Source organism: Furipterus horrens, unplaced genomic scaffold, assembly GCF_987537825.1.
Source record: "Furipterus horrens unplaced genomic scaffold, mFurHor1.1.pri manual_scaffold_6, whole genome shotgun sequence".
In the NCBI taxonomy this organism is placed as follows: domain Eukaryota; kingdom Metazoa; phylum Chordata; class Mammalia; order Chiroptera; family Furipteridae; genus Furipterus; species Furipterus horrens.
In genome coordinates this window covers 33371-55289 of record NW_028327176.1, presented here as the reverse complement: position 1 = coordinate 55289, position 21919 = coordinate 33371, and the positions used below count along the sequence as shown (strand labels likewise).

At 52.5% G+C, this 21919-nt stretch overlaps 2 long non-coding RNA genes across 2 annotated transcripts; both read left to right on the top strand.

The window, feature by feature from the left end:
• Window positions 1-499: 499 nt before the first annotated feature.
• On the top strand, window positions 500-2101 carry LOC150005561 (uncharacterized). Its single transcript, XR_016511672.1, has 3 exons — window positions 500-571; window positions 900-1576; window positions 1731-2101. It is a non-coding gene; the product is annotated as an uncharacterized LOC150005561 (long non-coding RNA).
• Window positions 2102-11904: 9803 nt separating this feature from the next.
• Window positions 11905-13506, top strand: LOC150005560 (uncharacterized). Its single transcript, XR_016511671.1, has 3 exons — window positions 11905-11976; window positions 12305-12981; window positions 13136-13506. It is a non-coding gene; the product is annotated as an uncharacterized LOC150005560 (long non-coding RNA).
• Window positions 13507-21919: the final 8413 nt, after the last annotated feature.

The following is a 21919-nucleotide window of genomic DNA, read 5'->3' as shown; positions in this document are numbered from 1 at the left end:
GAGCCAGCGCAGCCCTCGGGGAGCGGCAGCAAAGAAAGGAAAGGCGCCTTTCCTGGGAGCCTAGCCCCTGAGCCCCCTCCCTCCGCCCCGGCCAGCCAGGCCTTTGGAGGTGAGAATACCGATGACCCAGGAGTGGGGGTAGTTTTTCTTCCCCTCTGGCAAAACCTCTGTCTTGCTTCTGGACCCTCTCGGGACTTGCTTTAGCTTCCTAGTGCTCCTTCTCTCGCCCTGTTCGGCGTCGTGGCGCTGAATACGCCTATCGAAGAACTGGAGGGGGCGCTGTGTATCTTTCATGTTATAAACGACGTCAGGTTTGTCCTGCAAAGATAAACCTTCTGTAGTTTCTGTCTGTTCAGAAGAAAACCAGAGCATTGACGCGAGCATGGTAAACTTATCATGGAACTTGGGGCTTTGCAAATACTTCTTAAAGGCCCTCTCAGACACCTGCTCTGCTTACAGACACATGAGTACATTTTTTTTTTTCTTCCTCCAGGGGCATGGCTTGCACCGTGGCCGGCGTAACTTCTGACGCTAACGTTCTGACCAACGAACTGAGGCTCATTGCCCAAAGGTATGGTCAGAGAGAGTGTGACTGACGATCTATAAGTCAGTTTGCTTGATATCTCTAAGGAGAACTCGTTTTTGCCAAGATGAGAGTCATCGCAGATTTATTAATTGAAAATTGCTTCTTTTTTCTAACCCGAACTTATAAAATGCTATGGTCATAAGATTGTTAGGATGTTGACATTCCCCTGCTCCCCTTTCAAATGACAGGTGACTGTCAATGTCCCCCCATGGCGCAGGTTTATGTCCAGAATATGTTTTGCTTAGATTTTTGTGTCTTAGGAAAAAATGATGACTATGCCAGTGTTTTCATCCTAGGTATTTATTTATTACAGTATCGGGAGCCAATTCCTCGTGAGCAGTTGGTGACAGCGCTCTGTGATATCAAACAAGCATACGCGCAGTTTGGAGGTAGGAAATCTGGGGCATATTTATTCCAGAAAGGGGAAACATTTTCTAGGTAATAATTTTTTTATGAGATGGTAAAAAGAAATTGAAAAGTAAGTGAAAAACTTTTTGTACATTTGCGCTTCGTGGTTTCCGCGATATGTATTATCATATGTTTTATTAATAGACCATCGAGAGGCAGAAATAGCCTTTTTAAATCTGGAAACCGATTGCTTTTCTTACCTAATAATTAAACTCAGCACGGAGTAGCGGTCCTCCGGGTCTTAACTCCGTCTCCTGGCTGTGCCCATCTCCCGGAAGCAAGTGGACGTTTTGGTGGGCCTTAGTCTGTGGTGGCCAGAACAGAGCCACTTACGAATGCTCAGCTTCACAAGAAAGGTGCTTCAGCTACGTTCGGGGAGCTCGAGTGACTGTAGCGATACTGCCTTTGGGCGGCTGATGTGCTTGACGGTCCTCTTTTCTTGGTTAAAGGGAAAAACGTGCCTTTGGCGTCTCGCTGCTGTCCATTGGCTGGGATAAGCGTTACGGCTTTCAGCTCTATCGGAGCGACCCAAGCGGAAATTACGGGGGATGGAAGGCCGCACGCATTGGCAATAACGGCGCCGTGAGTATTTCTGTGTTGCTGTAAAACCTAGCGATAGGTACCTAACGTGATTTTGCAACGGCGATGAATGTAAACGGTATTTTAAGGTAGCTGCAACAACTTTAGCACCTGTGATTGCTATAACGCAGCCGTGCGTGTGTGTGTTTGCCCCCAGTGGAAATTGCCACGCCGACCAGAGAGAATGGAAAGACGGTCATCGGAGTCCTCGGACAGAAGGAAGTGGAACAGCTGATCAGAAGACACGAGGAAGAAGAAGCTAAGGCTGAGCGTGAGAAGAAAGAAAAAGAACAAAAAGAAAAGGATACGTGGAAGACAGAATTGGGGGTCTTATAAATCTTTTGAGCCCCATTTCAGCCGCCCTCTTCCACAGTGAGCACGTGTTGGCTTTTGAACCCGGACGGTGGGAAAGAGGGATGGTAGCCTCTGATCGGGGCCTCGCCTTTCTGTAAGTTGAGCGGTGACTGCTCTTCATGGGCCTTTCTACCCCCCTCCCCCCTTTTCTGGGAATAAAACTCGGTAAGAATGGAAACGGTGAAGGAGAATTGTCTGTAGCAGTCACTGTTGTTCACCGGGGTTAGTGGGTCTGTGATCCTTCATGCTTCAGTGTCCTGGGGCAGCCCTGGAGGTGCCGGGACACAAGAGGCTAAAGTTGGTGGGTGCGAGTGTCATAAGCAGGGAAAGATGGGACTTGTGCCCTGGAGGCCTCCCTTGCTGTGTCCATACCGTCTTGGAGAACCCGTGGCCCTCGGCCTCTGTGGGAATCACATTCTTGTACCTGTTGCCAGTCATCGACATCGATGGCTCTTCCTAGGACCGGAAGTGTGTGCGTGCACATGTATACACACACGCGTTCACGCAAACCGCTCCGAAAACACGTGAAAGGCCCGTTTACAGTGCAAGCCCTGCACCCGCTACAGTAATCGGTCATCAGTGCTTCTGAGCACCTCTGGATCCCTCAGACCCCATTTCCCTCTCCCCTTCTACTCCAGAGAGAGAACTCGAGTTTACCTTTCCCCTTACCTATGGTTCTTACAATGCGTTTGTCTGTTCCTCTGACCCAGGTGGCACATCCCTCGGGGTAGCCGGGTGTGCCCTCTCTCCGTCTCCAGCGCTTGGTTTAAGAACGACCGTGGGCTGAGCCGACCCAGACCAGACGGGCGGGGGGATGACAGCTGCGGACGCCGCGGCAGGCCCACGGCGGGCACGTGGCAGGTCCTGTGCAGGAGAGATTATGGCCACAGAGGAAAAGGGGCCGCAGACGAGAGCAGTCGGTCTTGGCTGAGGCGGGGCGGTGGGTGGGGGGGTGGGGGGCCCTGGTCTCAGCCCAGGAAGGCTCCAGGGCCACCGCCGCAGTGCCGGCCTCCCACACTTGTCCCCTCCAGCTCTCCTCAGAGCACATTGAACCCTTCCGTCGGTTCCCCATGCGAGACTTTCAAAGATCTGCTGCGAAGTGAGCGAAGCTTAAGCTTCAGGACCCCTCGCTTCCGAGGCCTGGGAAGGGACCCTCACAATGTGTTCCGTGCTCATGCTTTTTGTAAAGTCTGCAAAAGTAAGGTCTTCTACCTGCGGTTAATAAGCGCTACCGTCTGTTTCTGCAGCGGAACATACTTGTCCGCAGATACTTCCATGCGTAGTGAGGTTATTGTTACTCACCTCAGGGTCGAAATGGCTCTCGGGACGTGTTCCTCACCCACCCGATGAGCCTGCATACCCAGTATAGTGACAGGAAGGCACAGGAACAGAAGTTGTCACCATCGTTGGAAGTTCCTGGACAGTGGGAGAGGAACAGGGCTTGACATGGGCCAAGTCAGAAGCAAACTTCATCCTTAAGGTGTGTGCAGTTACCATCTGGGGATTCAGGTCCCGTGATGCCGGAAACGCCGGGGGGGGGGGGGGGGGGGCGGGGGGGGTGCCTTACGGGTATGTCGGCTCATCGAACCACTGCGGTAATTTGGTGAAGTTTCTCATTCTGATTTTCAGTTTGATACCCAATTTTGTATTTGTACTGCCGTATTCTTTTGCTTTAAGAGGACACCCTCCCACTCCGCTACACACACACACACACACACACACACACACACACACACACACACACAGATAGTATCTTATATATAAACCCGAATCAGCCCCTGCTTTCCCTCGTCCTGAGAATAAAGTCCACTTTCTTCATTCTGACCTGCAACTCGCCACTGCCTTGTTGCTGATGCTCTGTCCTGGACCCCCGCCCCCCCTCTGGACCGCCCTCTGTCTGTCCCTCACCCTCTCTGGAACGCTCTTCTCTCTGCACTCTGTGTCTCCCGCCCCCGAAGAACTACCCCGTCCTCTTCCCTGTCCCCGTGGGACTTCGGGACCCTCTATCCTGCTCCCGAAGGTCTTACATACCCTGCGCCCCGCTTCCGACATGCTGCCGGCACCTCGGCCCCGCCCCTGGAGGACTTAGGAGCCGCCTCCGGGAAGTCTGACCTTCCGCCGCACTTCCGGGACACTTCCGCCCTCCCGGTCCCACCCCAGAGGACTTCCGGGCGACTTCCGCTTGCGGCCGACCCGCCATCTTGTTCCCGCCCCAGGAGGTCTCACGCAGCCGAGGCCCAACCCCCAAAGGTCTACGCAGCCTGCCCCGCCATCTTGGTCTCACCCCGAAGGTCTTCCGGGTGTCCGGCCTCGCGCCGCTTCCGGGTATCTTCCGCCACCCTGTCCCCGCCCCCGAAGAACTAGAACTACCGCGTCCCCTTCCCTGCCCCGCACTGGCACTTCGGGGTCCTCTATCCTGCTCCCGAAGGCCTTACACATCCTCCGATAGCGTTCCGGCACCTCGCCCCCGCCCCTGGAGGACTTAGGAGCCGCTTCCGGGAAGTCTGACCTTCTGCCGCACTTCCGCGGTCCTGGTCCCACCCCAGAGGACTTCCGGGCGACTTCCGCTTCCCGCGGACCCGCCATCTTGTTCCCGCCCTAGAAGGTCTGACGCAGCTGAGGCCCAACCCCAGAAGGTCCACGCAGCCTGCCCCGCCATCTTGGTCCCACCCTGAAGGTCTTCCGGGTGTTCGGCCTCGCCCCGCTTCCGGGAGTCTTCCGCCACCCTGTCCCCGCCCCCGGAGAACTGCCTCGTCCCCTTCCCTGCCCCACCCCCGCCCCGGGACTTCGGGGTTCTCTATCCTGCTCCCGAAGGTCTTACACATCCTCCGATAGAGTTCCGGCACCTCGCCCCCGCCCCTGGAGGACTTAGGAGCCGCTTCCGGGAAGTCCGACCTTCCGCCGCACTTCCGGGACACATCCGCCCTCCCGGTCCCACCCCAGAGGACTTCCGGGCGACTTCCGCTTCCCGCGGACCCGCCCTCTTGTTCCCGCCCTAGAAGGTCTCACGCAGCCGAGGCCCAACCCCAGAAGGTCCACGCAGCCTGCCCCGCCATCTTGGTCCCACCCCGAAGGTCTTCCGGGTGTTCGGCCTCGCCTCGCTTCCGGGAGTCTTCCGCCACCCTGTCCCCGCCCCCGAAGAACTGCCGCGTCCCCTTCCCTGCCCCCCCCCCCCCCCCCGGGACTTCGGGGTCCTCTGTCCTGCTCCCGAAGGTCTTACACGTCCTCCGCAATTCTATGGAGAGGTTTACGGTATCAAATTACAATAGTAAACTCAACATTTACTTAATCTGATGGTGCTCAGACTTTTTTAGAAAGTGCAAATCATCATCTCTCGATTCAGACGCCAGGCTCTGGGATTGCCAAGAAGCCACTTAAGTCCACTGAACTCAACGCGCTTCACCTGCTCCTGTGCGCTCCAGAGGAACTCTTCCATCAACCTGTCAGTGTGCTTGCCGGCTGTGGCTCCCCGTCTGTCTCAGTGCTGCCCTCCTGTGGGGAACTCTGGGGATTACAGCTAAGGGAAGCTCACCGAGTCCATTGTACGGATAGGGCTAGATGGCTAGGCTCAGGGTTGATAGGTTTAGCGTTAATGAGCCTAGGGTTAACAGGCTTCTATCTTTAATAGACTTAGCCTTCCTGGATGGAGCTTCAGAAGAGCTAACAGATTTCCAGAAACGCTTCGTATGTACCCCATCATCAGGCCCAGTGCTCTTTCGGGGTGGCTGTAGGAACCCCGAAAGCGAGGAGTAAGGCCAGCGGGAGACTGTGCAGAGCGCGCGTCTGTCCCACCACACTAAGTGTGAGTAGTCGTAGCGGGGGTAAAAAAAAAAAAGAATGGCAAACTACCTAGATACTACCTGACTTAGTGAGATAATATAGCTTATTTAATTTTTTCTGCACAACAGTGAGGCAGCAAAGCAGAAGTTATTCTTTCTTATTAATTTTCTAGAATTAAAAAATTTAAACATACATAAAACATTCAAATATAATGACTTGAAGAGTTCTCGCCATACACTTTTAACAATTATTGACATTGTGCCAATAGATATCCATATTGATGTAGGTTAGGATATTGTGGCATGTGCAGGTTCACAGCTAAACGAGTGGTGGTGCCAAGTATTCAAAATAAGGTTTTCAGCTTTGCAGTCCTTTGTCCTTCCTTAATCACCAAACTTTTTAGGTAAATCATTCTTCTAACTCCCCAAATTTGAGACAGTACTAGAGAAATGATATTCAAAGTTAAAATTGAATTTGTACAGCCAAAACTTAAGTCTCTCAGAGTGTTAATGTCATGTTTCTTATTTATACCTTTTATGTATCCAGTTTACTTTGTCTCCTGTTATTGGCAATTTTTTGGTCTTGTTTTAAATTGTTGTTCTTTTACAGTTGTCCCAGTTTTTCTCCCGTGTTGTTTGTATTTTTAACTATTGGTCCAATACCTTCTTATTTTTGTTCTTATACTGTTTTTAGTGTGCGTCACTGCTTGAACCCCTTCACTTTTTTTTTTTTGAAATATGTCATCTGTGTGCTATTAGTAGGTTGCTCTTCTAATTATCATTATTAGCTTTAAAGGGTGTAGACTCTGGGAAAGCTTCTTATTGAACTGTCATTGTACTGTGCAGAGAGTGCCCAGTTCCACAGACAAGCTCTTCCCTCGTATTTTGCAAGGTTCCGTTCCTCGGGTGATCTGTAGGGAAACGACCTTTAGTGGCCCTCCGGGAGGTTTCAGGCAGAATCAGTAGCTCTGCAGGCAGTGACTGCTTTTGTTGCAATATTTCTGTGTATTTGTGTCTTTGGAGGTCTATCGGTTACCATTACTCTAGTAGTCATTTGTGGAATAATCAGAATGACCCCGTGCTGGCACTTCCATGCACAGTTTTATTTCGTCCTCACCGTGGTCAGTTTTACAGAAGGCAAAACTGATATGCAGAGAAGGAGGTAACTTGCTTTCAGGTCAGACAGCAGGTGTTAGAGGCTGGAAGGAACCCAAGCCGTCCACCTGAAAATCCTGTGTTCTTAACCAGCGTGCTGTTATCCCCTCTCTTCATACTCAAATCTGAGTAAGACTAGGTCTCCAATTTTAAGAAGCGCAGGCTAATGCCTCATCGTCCTTAATAGCAAATTTCTGCAACTAGGTGAAAGTTGTTTCGCGACCGACGATGAAACTCCGAATATTGGAAAGAAAAGGGAATTGTCAGATGGTATGGACTCGTGTATTCATTCGTGTATGCATTCAACAAAGTGAGCACCTACTATGTACTTCATATATCTTTGTATATTAAAATCATGTATGTCTGGCTGGTGTGGCTCCATGGATTGAGTGAACTAAAGGGTTGCTGGCTCGATTCCCAGTCAGGGCACAGGCCTGGGTTGCAGGCCAGGTCCCCAGTCAGTGTGGGTGCATGAGAAGTAACCACACACTGATGTTTCTCCCCCTCTATTTCTCCCCACTTCCCCTCTAAAAATACATCAATAAAATCTTTTCTAAAAACATGGAAATTAAAGCACGTTTATTTTACATCTACCGTTGATACGTTTATTTTACTTCCATACATGTTTTCTAGGTTTGAAATTTTGTGTCAAGCAACCCCCTAACTGGTCATTTAAAGGCTTCTGTTACTCGGAAGTTAAATAAGTCTGTACTAAGTACCGAGTGCTTCTTAGGGAACTCTGCCTATTTCCATGAGAGTCCTCTGATTTAACTTAAAAACATATCTGAACTGGAGTGCTCCTTATTGATCACAAAGAATTGTATTAATATTTCATCTTAAAAGTACTATTAATAATAGTCTAACTAATAGTTTGGTTCACTAATGATGACGAACTTTTAAAAGTTATTTGTAGGAGAGAAGCCAGTACGCTAACTTTTAAAAATTTGTTAGACAGGATTAGCCGAACCGTTCTTTATTGCAAAACATGAAGATAGCTTGTTTAAGGATTTATTTCGAGGCGACGAAAGATGGGTTCGTCCTGTGCAACACCCACGAATGACAAGATAAAAATCCAGTTTGGCCTCGCCATATCTCAGTTAGTGGGTGTGGTAGGTGTGCATGTCATTCTGTATTCAATGCCATCCTCCTCTGTAGGTCAAATCGCTCGGGGGGCCGTCCGCTAAGCTATTTATTCTTCTGTCCTCTCCGCGACTCTAGGGACGCCCGGCGGCGGCGGCACTCTAGGGACGCAGAGTGTACGTACAAGCTTTACGAAGCTGCCGTTCTAGCTGTGGCCTCGGTATTTTTTTCTACGTAGCAGCTTCACAGAGATTCAAGCCTGTGCCTCGGCTCCTTGGGTGTTGGTAAGCTTGGAGAAGAATACACTGGGAAGGAGGACAGGGCGTGTCGGGGTCTGAATAGGATGGTCTGGAAAGGTGTCCCTGAGAAGCAGCCGGGCGTGGGACTACCCCGGGGAGGGTGTGTCAGGCCGGGGGAACTTTCGCGAGTGCAAAGGCCCCGAGGCTGGCGTGTGCCGGTGTGTTTGCGGAGCAGCGAGGAGGCCCGTGTGGCTAGAGGCGAGGGACCCCTGGGGAGGAGTGCAGGAGATGAGGTCAGAGAGGCAGTGGCAGGCTGGCCACTCGGAGATTTTGGCTTTGACAAAGATTTTGGCATCAGAACCTGGCGGCGGCTGGAACGCCCACCCGGACTTTTGACGTACGCAAAGGAACTGCATGCAAATGAACCTAGTCCCAGCATCTCCCAGAGGAAATAAAAATGGACTTGGCTCCTTCTCAGAAGAAATGTTGATGGACTTAGCATGATATATGACCGGCCTGGCGGGGAGAAAAGCAGGGCGATATAAATAGCCTGCTGAATGTGTCGCCGCGTAAACTCGCTGTAAGTGAAATGTACTGTTTGGAAAGATGTGGAGGGAGGTCTTGCACCGCCTCCGCCCCGCTTCCGATAGGCTGCCGGCACCTGGTCCCCGCCCCTGGAGGGCTTAGAAGCCGCCTCCGGGGAGGTCTGACCTTCCGCCGCACTTCCGCCACGCTTCCGCCACCTTGGTCCCACCCCAAAGGGCTTCCCGGTGTTCAGCCTCGCCCCGCTTCCGGGAGTCTTCCGCCACCTTGTCTCCGCCCCCGAAGGGCTTCCTTGTCCTCGGCCCCGTCCCCGGAGGACTTCCGTATCTTCGGCCCGTTCTCCCCGCCCCCCCCACCCCGCGAGATCGTTCTGCACACGCGCGTGGGCCACATGGGCAGCGGACACTCGGCGGGGCGACAGTGGGTTCTTCCTGTGGCGTGAGGCCCTTCGTGTAGCCCTCGATTCCAGTTTTTCTTCTCCGGTTAGTACCTGCCTTCGGGCGCCGCGGGGGTACCGGCTGCGCCGGCCGGCGTGGAGCATGGGGATGAGGACTCTCCGGCAGCCTGGTCGCAGGTCACTGCCTCCCAAAGTGCCAGGCAGGCCCCGAGGCCCCGGCCCACCTTTAAGAAATCTCGTCTGGGCGCGCCGGTCCTGCGGCCTTAGTCTGGTGTTCCGCTATTTGGGAAATGTGCTCTGGGGGCCGAGGTCGCCCCACGCCCCCACCCCCAACCCCCCGCCTCCTTCCGCATGCAGGACCCCGGCCCTCCCGGGAGAAGCCTCTGCCCCTCTTCACGTGTCCGTCCTCCTGGACTCCGTGGTCAGGATACTGCCTTAGCTTTCGAGCGGCTGCGATTCTTTTTTTTTGAGCTTCGGCCGTTTGTCTCTTGCCCGTGAGGCGTCTGACTCAGTGTTTTCTGCTGAAGCTTCCTGCTCCGCCTGGACGCCCCGTTCTTTCTCCTTCCCCAGTTCTTCCTCTTGGACCTGCAGGGTCTCATCCCTCTTTCTGCCTCTACCGTGTCTCATTTGGGCTCCTTTTCTGCGTTGGTTTTTTTCCAAAAAAGGGCTTTTTCGATTTTCCCGTCCAGCCCCGGTGCCTCGGTCTCCACCTGTGTCAAATCGTGTTTGCGTCCCTCACCTCGGCCAAAGAAGGGGGTGGACGGAACGGTTTTAAGCCGTGGAAATGCTTTTTCAGTTGTAACTTTCGTTTTAGTAAGGATCTTACTTTCTTTTGACAGGAGCCGTAAAGTTCAGAACACACGGTAAGTTCCGCACACGTCCGTAAGCTATCGCCTGACAAAGGGTCTGGTACTCAGCTTACAGACCTGCGTGAGAAAATGGGGGTGGGAAGAAATGATCGGTTCCCTGCTACACACTGGACTCTGGGTGCCAGGATGTGTTTTATGCAGGAGTTACTTTCAGTGGACGGGAGTCATGGGTATATATTTTCCTTTGCGGTCTCGAAGCTATGACTCCAGGACCACTATATTTTCTCCAGGAGGCAAAGTAGGAATTGTAGAATCTGTCTCAAAAGTATTTTTAAGTGCTTGACTTTTGGGGGGGTGGGGGTGGGGGGGCGGAAGTCAAGACACTTTTTGAATAGTTCATGCTCTCTTGTGTTTTGATGTCATTATGGTCACCAGGTCGATCGCGCGCAGCACGAGAGAACGAGAGAGGGACTCGAGGGTAGAGCCTGTCAGGGTTCCCGCTGACTCTCTTGGCCCAGTGGTGCAAGCACCCAGAAGGGAGTCTCGGTTTCTCACCGCTTGTGTTTTGCAGGTCGCTTGTACCAGGTTGAATACGCCATGGAGGCCATCGGACGTGCGGGCACCTGTCCGGGAACTTTAGCGAACGACGGTGTTTGGCTTGCAGCAGAGCGACGCAACATCCACAAGCTGCTTGATGAAGTTGTTGTCCCTGAAAAAATTTATAAGCTCGATGATGAGTAAGTGAGCTCACAGGGGGGAGAGGGTTTCGATACCTCACGTGCTCACATACGTAGGACCTCACGTATTTCGGGAGGCCTGGCCCGTGTGCCGCAGTAAACTTGAAGCGAACGCTTGTTATTGTGCCTTTACTGGTGGACATTTTTGATTCTTGTTTGAAACTTCCTTGAGGCTTCGGACGATACGTTATCCTTTTGACGTGCAGGGCCAAGCCCTAGGTGGAGAAACTATTCTATACTGTTCGGAGTACAGGCGTGGTAGGTGTGCAGATCTGGGTTAAGTCTGTGTGACCTCGCACCCGTTGCTTTCCTTCTCTGGGCTTCGGTGCCGCCTCGAGTGGTGGTGGCCGTTTAATGAACTAGAGTAAAACGAGTGAAATACACTAGCGCAGGGTCTGACACGTAGCAGGCTCCCCGAGTGTTCAGAACGGCTACTCGGGAATTGTGTGGAAGTGTCCTGAATCTTACCCCTGGAGGTCTGGGAACAGTTTAGATGAGCCCCGTCAGTTTTGCGTCATTGGGCGTGCGGGACTCCTAGCTGGCGGGGCACTGGGTTTGCCTGTCAAGAGACTTCCCCCCTGAGTGGGGGACGAGGCGGGTGCCGGTTCTAGGGCCTTTGGATGCGTGTCCAAGGAAGCGTCATCCCTCCAGAGTCACCGCCGGGCCACGGGCCGCTCGGCAGCCGGCAGGCTTGCGGAGGTGTAGTGACAGCAGGTGACAGAGGGTGCCAGCTCTAGGGGAGCCAGCGCAGCCCTCGGGGAGCGGCAGCAAAGAAAGGAAAGGCGCCTTTCCTGGGAGCCTAGCCCCTGAGCCCCCTCCCTCCGCCCCGGCCAGCCAGGCCTTTGGAGGTGAGAATACCGATGACCCAGGAGTGGGGGTAGTTTTTCTTCCCCTCTGGCAAAACCTCTGTCTTGCTTCTGGACCCTCTCGGGACTTGCTTTAGCTTCCTAGTGCTCCTTCTCTCGCCCTGTTCGGCGTCGTGGCGCTGAATACGCCTATCGAAGAACTGGAGGGGGCGCTGTGTATCTTTCATGTTATAAACGACGTCAGGTTTGTCCTGCAAAGATAAACCTTCTGTAGTTTCTGTCTGTTCAGAAGAAAACCAGAGCATTGACGCGAGCATGGTAAACTTATCATGGAACTTGGGGCTTTGCAAATACTTCTTAAAGGCCCTCTCAGACACCTGCTCTGCTTACAGACACATGAGTACATTTTTTTTTTTCTTCCTCCAGGGGCATGGCTTGCACCGTGGCCGGCGTAACTTCTGACGCTAACGTTCTGACCAACGAACTGAGGCTCATTGCCCAAAGGTATGGTCAGAGAGAGTGTGACTGACGATCTATAAGTCAGTTTGCTTGATATCTCTAAGGAGAACTCGTTTTTGCCAAGATGAGAGTCATCGCAGATTTATTAATTGAAAATTGCTTCTTTTTTCTAACCCGAACTTATAAAATGCTATGGTCATAAGATTGTTAGGATGTTGACATTCCCCTGCTCCCCTTTCAAATGACAGGTGACTGTCAATGTCCCCCCATGGCGCAGGTTTATGTCCAGAATATGTTTTGCTTAGATTTTTGTGTCTTAGGAAAAAATGATGACTATGCCAGTGTTTTCATCCTAGGTATTTATTTATTACAGTATCGGGAGCCAATTCCTCGTGAGCAGTTGGTGACAGCGCTCTGTGATATCAAACAAGCATACGCGCAGTTTGGAGGTAGGAAATCTGGGGCATATTTATTCCAGAAAGGGGAAACATTTTCTAGGTAATAATTTTTTTATGAGATGGTAAAAAGAAATTGAAAAGTAAGTGAAAAACTTTTTGTACATTTGCGCTTCGTGGTTTCCGCGATATGTATTATCATATGTTTTATTAATAGACCATCGAGAGGCAGAAATAGCCTTTTTAAATCTGGAAACCGATTGCTTTTCTTACCTAATAATTAAACTCAGCACGGAGTAGCGGTCCTCCGGGTCTTAACTCCGTCTCCTGGCTGTGCCCATCTCCCGGAAGCAAGTGGACGTTTTGGTGGGCCTTAGTCTGTGGTGGCCAGAACAGAGCCACTTACGAATGCTCAGCTTCACAAGAAAGGTGCTTCAGCTACGTTCGGGGAGCTCGAGTGACTGTAGCGATACTGCCTTTGGGCGGCTGATGTGCTTGACGGTCCTCTTTTCTTGGTTAAAGGGAAAAACGTGCCTTTGGCGTCTCGCTGCTGTCCATTGGCTGGGATAAGCGTTACGGCTTTCAGCTCTATCGGAGCGACCCAAGCGGAAATTACGGGGGATGGAAGGCCGCACGCATTGGCAATAACGGCGCCGTGAGTATTTCTGTGTTGCTGTAAAACCTAGCGATAGGTACCTAACGTGATTTTGCAACGGCGATGAATGTAAACGGTATTTTAAGGTAGCTGCAACAACTTTAGCACCTGTGATTGCTATAACGCAGCCGTGCGTGTGTGTGTTTGCCCCCAGTGGAAATTGCCACGCCGACCAGAGAGAATGGAAAGACGGTCATCGGAGTCCTCGGACAGAAGGAAGTGGAACAGCTGATCAGAAGACACGAGGAAGAAGAAGCTAAGGCTGAGCGTGAGAAGAAAGAAAAAGAACAAAAAGAAAAGGATACGTGGAAGACAGAATTGGGGGTCTTATAAATCTTTTGAGCCCCATTTCAGCCGCCCTCTTCCACAGTGAGCACGTGTTGGCTTTTGAACCCGGACGGTGGGAAAGAGGGATGGTAGCCTCTGATCGGGGCCTCGCCTTTCTGTAAGTTGAGCGGTGACTGCTCTTCATGGGCCTTTCTACCCCCCTCCCCCCTTTTCTGGGAATAAAACTCGGTAAGAATGGAAACGGTGAAGGAGAATTGTCTGTAGCAGTCACTGTTGTTCACCGGGGTTAGTGGGTCTGTGATCCTTCATGCTTCAGTGTCCTGGGGCAGCCCTGGAGGTGCCGGGACACAAGAGGCTAAAGTTGGTGGGTGCGAGTGTCATAAGCAGGGAAAGATGGGACTTGTGCCCTGGAGGCCTCCCTTGCTGTGTCCATACCGTCTTGGAGAACCCGTGGCCCTCGGCCTCTGTGGGAATCACATTCTTGTACCTGTTGCCAGTCATCGACATCGATGGCTCTTCCTAGGACCGGAAGTGTGTGCGTGCACATGTATACACACACGCGTTCACGCAAACCGCTCCGAAAACACGTGAAAGGCCCGTTTACAGTGCAAGCCCTGCACCCGCTACAGTAATCGGTCATCAGTGCTTCTGAGCACCTCTGGATCCCTCAGACCCCATTTCCCTCTCCCCTTCTACTCCAGAGAGAGAACTCGAGTTTACCTTTCCCCTTACCTATGGTTCTTACAATGCGTTTGTCTGTTCCTCTGACCCAGGTGGCACATCCCTCGGGGTAGCCGGGTGTGCCCTCTCTCCGTCTCCAGCGCTTGGTTTAAGAACGACCGTGGGCTGAGCCGACCCAGACCAGACGGGCGGGGGGATGACAGCTGCGGACGCCGCGGCAGGCCCACGGCGGGCACGTGGCAGGTCCTGTGCAGGAGAGATTATGGCCACAGAGGAAAAGGGGCCGCAGACGAGAGCAGTCGGTCTTGGCTGAGGCGGGGCGGTGGGTGGGGGGGTGGGGGGCCCTGGTCTCAGCCCAGGAAGGCTCCAGGGCCACCGCCGCAGTGCCGGCCTCCCACACTTGTCCCCTCCAGCTCTCCTCAGAGCACATTGAACCCTTCCGTCGGTTCCCCATGCGAGACTTTCAAAGATCTGCTGCGAAGTGAGCGAAGCTTAAGCTTCAGGACCCCTCGCTTCCGATGCCTGGGAAGGGACCCTCACAATGTGTTCCGTGCTCATGCTTTTTGTAAAGTCTGCAAAAGTAAGGTCTTCTACCTGCGGTTAATAAGCGCTACCGTCTGTTTCTGCAGCGGAACATACTTGTCCGCAGATACTTCCATGCGTAGTGAGGTTATTGTTACTCACCTCAGGGTCGAAATGGCTCTCGGGACGTGTTCCTCACCCACCCGATGAGCCTGCATACCCAGTATAGTGACAGGAAGGCACAGGAACAGAAGTTGTCACCATCGTTGGAAGTTCCTGGACAGTGGGAGAGGAACAGGGCTTGACATGGGCCAAGTCAGAAGCAAACTTCATCCTTAAGGTGTGTGCAGTTACCATCTGGGGATTCAGGTCCCGTGATGCCGGAAACGCCGGGGGGCGGGGGGCGGGGGGGGTGCCTTACGGGTATGTCGGCTCATCGAACCACTGCGGTAATTTGGTGAAGTTTCTCATTCTGATTTTCAGTTTGATACCCAATTTTGTATTTGTACTGCCGTATTCTTTTGCTTTAAGAGGACACCCTCCCACTCCGCTACACACACACACACACACACACACACACACACACACACACACAGATAGTATCTTATATATAAACCCGAATCAGCCCCTGCTTTCCCTCGTCCTGAGAATAAAGTCCACTTTCTTCATTCTGACCTGCAACTCGCCACTGCCTTGTTGCTGATGCTCTGTCCTGGACCCCCGCCCCCCCTCTGGACCGCCCTCTGTCTGTCCCTCACCCTCTCTGGAACGCTCTTCTCTCTGCACTCTGTGTCTCCCGCCCCCGAAGAACTACCCCGTCCTCTTCCCTGTCCCCGTGGGACTTCGGGACCCTCTATCCTGCTCCCGAAGGTCTTACATACCCTGCGCCCCGCTTCCGACATGCTGCCGGCACCTCGGCCCCGCCCCTGGAGGACTTAGGAGCCGCCTCCGGGAAGTCTGACCTTCCGCCGCACTTCCGGGACACTTCCGCCCTCCCGGTCCCACCCCAGAGGACTTCCGGGCGACTTCCGCTTGCGGCCGACCCGCCATCTTGTTCCCGCCCCAGGAGGTCTCACGCAGCCGAGGCCCAACCCCCAAAGGTCTACGCAGCCTGCCCCGCCATCTTGGTCTCACCCCGAAGGTCTTCCGGGTGTCCGGCCTCGCGCCGCTTCCGGGTATCTTCCGCCACCCTGTCCCCGCCCCCGAAGAACTAGAACTACCGCGTCCCCTTCCCTGCCCCGCACTGGCACTTCGGGGTCCTCTATCCTGCTCCCGAAGGCCTTACACATCCTCCGATAGCGTTCCGGCACCTCGCCCCCGCCCCTGGAGGACTTAGGAGCCGCTTCCGGGAAGTCTGACCTTCTGCCGCACTTCCGCGGTCCTGGTCCCACCCCAGAGGACTTCCGGGCGACTTCCGCTTCCCGCGGACCCGCCATCTTGTTCCCGCCCTAGAAGGTCTGACGCAGCTGAGGCCCAACCCCAGAAGGTCCACGCAGCCTGCCCCGCCATCTTGGTCCCACCCTGAAGGTCTTCCGGGTGTTCGGCCTCGCCCCGCTTCCGGGAGTCTTCCGCCACCCTGTCCCCGCCCCCGGAGAACTGCCTCGTCCCCTTCCCTGCCCCACCCCCGCCCCGGGACTTCGGGGTTCTCTATCCTGCTCCCGAAGGTCTTACACATCCTCCGATAGAGTTCCGGCACCTCGCCCCCGCCCCTGGAGGACTTAGGAGCCGCTTCCGGGAAGTCCGACCTTCCGCCGCACTTCCGGGACACATCCGCCCTCCCGGTCCCACCCCAGAGGACTTCCGGGCGACTTCCGCTTCCCGCGGACCCGCCCTCTTGTTCCCGCCCTAGAAGGTCTCACGCAGCCGAGGCCCAACCCCAGAAGGTCCACGCAGCCTGCCCCGCCATCTTGGTCCCACCCCGAAGGTCTTCCGGGTGTTCGGCCTCGCCTCGCTTCCGGGAGTCTTCCGCCACCCTGTCCCCGCCCCCGAAGAACTGCCGCGTCCCCTTCCCTGCCCCCCCCCCCCCCCCGGGACTTCGGGGTCCTCTGTCCTGCTCCCGAAGGTCTTACACGTCCTCCGCAATTCTATGGAGAGGTTTACGGTATCAAATTACAATAGTAAACTCAACATTTACTTAATCTGATGGTGCTCAGACTTTTTTAGAAAGTGCAAATCATCATCTCTCGATTCAGACGCCAGGCTCTGGGATTGCCAAGAAGCCACTTAAGTCCACTGAACTCAACGCGCTTCACCTGCTCCTGTGCGCTCCAGAGGAACTCTTCCATCAACCTGTCAGTGTGCTTGCCGGCTGTGGCTCCCCGTCTGTCTCAGTGCTGCCCTCCTGTGGGGAACTCTGGGGATTACAGCTAAGGGAAGCTCACCGAGTCCATTGTACGGATAGGGCTAGATGGCTAGGCTCAGGGTTGATAGGTTTAGCGTTAATGAGCCTAGGGTTAACAGGCTTCTATCTTTAATAGACTTAGCCTTCCTGGATGGAGCTTCAGAAGAGCTAACAGATTTCCAGAAACGCTTCGTATGTACCCCATCATCAGGCCCAGTGCTCTTTCGGGGTGGCTGTAGGAACCCCGAAAGCGAGGAGTAAGGCCAGCGGGAGACTGTGCAGAGCGCGCGTCTGTCCCACCACACTAAGTGTGAGTAGTCGTAGCGGGGGTAAAAAAAAAAAAGAATGGCAAACTACCTAGATACTACCTGACTTAGTGAGATAATATAGCTTATTTAATTTTTTCTGCACAACAGTGAGGCAGCAAAGCAGAAGTTATTCTTTCTTATTAATTTTCTAGAATTAAAAAATTTAAACATACATAAAACATTCAAATATAATGACTTGAAGAGTTCTCGCCATACACTTTTAACAATTATTGACATTGTGCCAATAGATATCCATATTGATGTAGGTTAGGATATTGTGGCATGTGCAGGTTCACAGCTAAACGAGTGGTGGTGCCAAGTATTCAAAATAAGGTTTTCAGCTTTGCAGTCCTTTGTCCTTCCTTAATCACCAAACTTTTTAGGTAAATCATTCTTCTAACTCCCCAAATTTGAGACAGTACTAGAGAAATGATATTCAAAGTTAAAATTGAATTTGTACAGCCAAAACTTAAGTCTCTCAGAGTGTTAATGTCATGTTTCTTATTTATACCTTTTATGTATCCAGTTTACTTTGTCTCCTGTTATTGGCAATTTTTTGGTCTTGTTTTAAATTGTTGTTCTTTTACAGTTGTCCCAGTTTTTCTCCCGTGTTGTTTGTATTTTTAACTATTGGTCCAATACCTTCTTATTTTTGTTCTTATACTGTTTTTAGTGTGCGTCACTGCTTGAACCCCTTCACTTTTTTTTTTTTGAAATATGTCATCTGTGTGCTATTAGTAGGTTGCTCTTCTAATTATCATTATTAGCTTTAAAGGGTGTAGACTCTGGGAAAGCTTCTTATTGAACTGTCATTGTACTGTGCAGAGAGTGCCCAGTTCCACAGACAAGCTCTTCCCTCGTATTTTGCAAGGTTCCGTTCCTCGGGTGATCTGTAGGGAAACGACCTTTAGTGGCCCTCCGGGAGGTTTCAGGCAGAATCAGTAGCTCTGCAGGCAGTGACTGCTTTTGTTGCAATATTTCTGTGTATTTGTGTCTTTGGAGGTCTATCAGTTACCATTACTCTAGTAGTCATTTGTGGAATAATCAGAATGACCCCGTGCTGGCACTTCCATGCACAGTTTTATTTCGTCCTCACCGTGGTCAGTTTTACAGAAGGCAAAACTGATATGCAGAGAAGGAGGTAACTTGCTTTCAGGTCAGACAGCAGGTGTTAGAGGCTGGAAGGAACCCAAGCCGTCCACCTGAAAATCCTGTGTTCTTAACCAGCGTGCTGTTATCCCCTCTCTTCATACTCAAATCTGAGTAAGACTAGGTCTCCAATTTTAAGAAGCGCAGGCTAATGCCTCATCGTCCTTAATAGCAAATTTCTGCAACTAGGTGAAAGTTGTTTCGCGACCGACGATGAAACTCCGAATATTGGAAAGAAAAGGGAATTGTCAGATGGTATGGACTCGTGTATTCATTCGTGTATGCATTCAACAAAGTGAGCACCTACTATGTACTTCATATATCTTTGTATATTAAAATCATGTATGTCTGGCTGGTGTGGCTCCATGGATTGAGTGAACTAAAGGGTTGCTGGCTCGATTCCCAGTCAGGGCACAGGCCTGGGTTGCAGGCCAGGTCCCCAGTCAGTGTGGGTGCATGAGAAGTAACCACACACTGATGTTTCTCCCCCTCTATTTCTCCCCACTTCCCCTCTAAAAATACATCAATAAAATCTTTTCTAAAAACATGGAAATTAAAGCACGTTTATTTTACATCTACCGTTGATACGTTTATTTTACTTCCATACATGTTTTCTAGGTTTGAAATTTTGTGTCAAGCAACCCCCTAACTGGTCATTTAAAGGCTTCTGTTACTCGGAAGTTAAATAAGTCTGTACTAAGTACCGAGTGCTTCTTAGGGAACTCTGCCTATTTCCATGAGAGTCCTCTGATTTAACTTAAAAACATATCTGAACTGGAGTGCTCCTTATTGATCACAAAGAATTGTATTAATATTTCATCTTAAAAGTACTATTAATAATAGTCTAACTAATAGTTTGGTTCACTAATGATGACGAACTTTTAAAAGTTATTTGTAGGAGAGAAGCCAGTACGCTAACTTTTAAAAATTTGTTAGACAGGATTAGCCGAACCGTTCTTTATTGCAAAACATGAAGATAGCTTGTTTAAGGATTTATTTCGAGGCGACGAAAGATGGGTTCGTCCTGTGCAACACCCACGAATGACAAGATAAAAATCCAGTTTGGCCTCGCCATATCTCAGTTAGTGGGTGTGGTAGGTGTGCATGTCATTCTGTATTCAATGCCATCCTCCTCTGTAGGTCAAATCGCTCGGGGGGCCGTCCGCTAAGCTATTTATTCTTCTGTCCTCTCCGCGACTCTAGGGACGCCCGGCGGCGGCGGCACTCTAGGGACGCAGAGTGTACGTACAAGCTTTACGAAGCTGCCGTTCTAGCTGTGGCCTCGGTATTTTTTTCTACGTAGCAGCTTCACAGAGATTCAAGCCTGTGCCTCGGCTCCTTGGGTGTTGGTAAGCTTGGAGAAGAATACACTGGGAAGGAGGACAGGGCGTGTCGGGGTCTGAATAGGATGGTCTGGAAAGGTGTCCCTGAGAAGCAGCCGGGCGTGGGACTACCCCGGGGAGGGTGTGTCAGGCCGGGGGAACTTTCGCGAGTGCAAAGGCCCCGAGGCTGGCGTGTGCCGGTGTGTTTGCGGAGCAGCGAGGAGGCCCGTGTGGCTAGAGGCGAGGGACCCCTGGGGAGGAGTGCAGGAGATGAGGTCAGAGAGGCAGTGGCAGGCTGGCCACTCGGAGATTTTGGCTTTGACAAAGATTTTGGCATCAGAACCTGGCGGCGGCTGGAACGCCCACCCGGACTTTTGACGTACGCAAAGGAACTGCATGCAAATGAACCTAGTCCCAGCATCTCCCAGAGGAAATAAAAATGGACTTGGCTCCTTCTCAGAAGAAATGTTGATGGACTTAGCATGATATATGACCGGCCTGGCGGGGAGAAAAGCAGGGCGATATAAATAGCCTGCTGAATGTGTCGCCGCGTAAACTCGCTGTAAGTGAAATGTACTGTTTGGAAAGATGTGGAGGGAGGTCTTGCACCGCCTCCGCCCCGCTTCCGATAGGCTGCCGGCACCTGGTCCCCGCCCCTGGAGGGCTTAGAAGCCGCCTCCGGGGAGGTCTGACCTTCCGCCGCACTTCCGCCACGCTTCCGCCACCTTGGTCCCACCCCAAAGGGCTTCCCGGTGTTCAGCCTCGCCCCGCTTCCGGGAGTCTTCCGCCACCTTGTCTCCGCCCCCGAAGGGCTTCCTTGTCCTCGGCCCCGTCCCCGGAGGACTTCCGTATCTTCGGCCCGTTCTCCCCGCCCCCCCCACCCCGCGAGATCGTTCTGCACACGCGCGTGGGCCACATGGGCAGCGGACACTCGGCGGGGCGACAGTGGGTTCTTCCTGTGGCGTGAGGCCCTTCGTGTAGCCCTCGATTCCAGTTTTTCTTCTCCGGTTAGTACCTGCCTTCGGGCGCCGCGGGGGTACCGGCTGCGCCGGCCGGCGTGGAGCATGGGGATGAGGACTCTCCGGCAGCCTGGTCGCAGGTCACTGCCTCCCAAAGTGCCAGGCAGGCCCCGAGGCCCCGGCCCACCTTTAAGAAATCTCGTCTGGGCGCGCCGGTCCTGCGGCCTTAGTCTGGTGTTCCGCTATTTGGGAAATGTGCTCTGGGGGCCGAGGTCGCCCCACGCCCCCACCCCCAACCCCCCGCCTCCTTCCGCATGCAGGACCCCGGCCCTCCCGGGAGAAGCCTCTGCCCCTCTTCACGTGTCCGTCCTCCTGGACTCCGTGGTCAGGATACTGCCTTAGCTTTCGAGCGGCTGCGATTCTTTTTTTTTGAGCTTCGGCCGTTTGTCTCTTGCCCGTGAGGCGTCTGACTCAGTGTTTTCTGCTGAAGCTTCCTGCTCCGCCTGGACGCCCCGTTCTTTCTCCTTCCCCAGTTCTTCCTCTTGGACCTGCAGGGTCTCATCCCTCTTTCTGCCTCTACCGTGTCTCATTTGGGCTCCTTTTCTGCGTTGGTTTTTTTCCAAAAAAGGGCTTTTTCGATTTTCCCGTCCAGCCCCGGTGCCTCGGTCTCCACCTGTGTCAAATCGTGTTTGCGTCCCTCACCTCGGCCAAAGAAGGGGGTGGACGGAACGGTTTTAAGCCGTGGAAATGCTTTTTCAGTTGTAACTTTCGTTTTAGTAAGGATCTTACTTTCTTTTGACAGGAGCCGTAAAGTTCAGAACACACGGTAAGTTCCGCACACGTCCGTAAGCTATCGCCTGACAAAGGGTCTGGTACTCAGCTTACAGACCTGCGTGAGAAAATGGGGGTGGGAAGAAATGATCGGTTCCCTGCTACACACTGGACTCTGGGTGCCAGGATGTGTTTTATGCAGGAGTTACTTTCAGTGGACGGGAGTCATGGGTATATATTTTCCTTTGCGGTCTCGAAGCTATGACTCCAGGACCACTATATTTTCTCCAGGAGGCAAAGTAGGAATTGTAGAATCTGTCTCAAAAGTATTTTTAAGTGCTTGACTTTTGGGGGGGTGGGGGTGGGGGGGCGGAAGTCAAGACACTTTTTGAATAGTTCATGCTCTCTTGTGTTTTGATGTCATTATGGTCACCAGGTCGATCGCGCGCAGCACGAGAGAACGAGAGAGGGACTCGAGGGTAGAGCCTGTCAGGGTTCCCGCTGACTCTCTTGGCCCAGTGGTGCAAGCACCCAGAAGGGAGTCTCGGTTTCTCACCGCTTGTGTTTTGCAGGTCGCTTGTACCAGGTTGAATACGC